The sequence below is a fragment of the Trachymyrmex septentrionalis genome, unplaced genomic scaffold (genome assembly GCF_001594115.1).
Source record: "Trachymyrmex septentrionalis isolate Tsep2-gDNA-1 unplaced genomic scaffold, Tsep1.0 scaffold132, whole genome shotgun sequence".
Lineage (NCBI taxonomy): Eukaryota > Metazoa > Arthropoda > Insecta > Hymenoptera > Formicidae > Trachymyrmex > Trachymyrmex septentrionalis.
In genome coordinates, this window is record NW_017304461.1 from 1209327 (window position 1) to 1210060 (window position 734).

General features: G+C 25.6%; 1 protein-coding gene across 1 annotated transcript in view; it reads left to right on the forward strand.

The window, feature by feature from the left end:
• Positions 1-734, forward strand: part of LOC108757131 (division abnormally delayed protein) — a 55908-nt gene that overhangs the window by 13834 nt on the left and 41340 nt on the right. The gene's annotated exons all lie outside the window — the stretch shown is intronic.

Below are 734 nucleotides of genomic sequence, written 5' to 3' on the forward strand. Positions count from 1 at the left end.
TTGCAGTTTGTCGAAATTCATCCAAGTATAATATATTGATATTTCTCTTCGTACACACGTAAATATTGGAAAGAATGATTTTTACTGAAATATTAAGAATTTAAATAGACACAAATTTGAAAATCATTTTATTATACTATCGAAATAGTTATATAGGAAATTTAATTAATGCTGTAAAAAGTTTTTGATATTCCAGCAACTTAGTTTAAACAAGTTTGATAGTCTAATAACATTTATTTTCAAATTTGTATCTAGTTAAATTTTTTAATATTTCAGTAAAAAAATCGTTCTTTCTGTATGCATGCACATACCTACCCTGGGAAGAGGCTGATTGTATTCATCAGAATTTTGATTGAAAAATGGACAAATCAGAAATTTCTGATTAAATCTATTGTAATTCTAGTTGAGATAGTCAAAATTAAATATGAATATTCAGGATCTTCTCTTTCTTTCATTTTTAACTAGAAATACATATTTCAAGCACTACATGCCGCATTAATTGTGAGAAAAATGTATGATATCTGTGACATAATTGCATAAATTATATAGTTAAAAGCTCCATTTTTATAGTTGTTACTGCGCTATGTTTGTAGTAATAATACAATTACATTTCTAATTCTTTATACTATAAAAAGAATATATGGTTGTCCTCGCGAACGACTGTAAAATTATTTTATCATGCAATTATTTTACAGTTATAAATATAAAACACTTTTCTCTCAGTGCACCGTCTT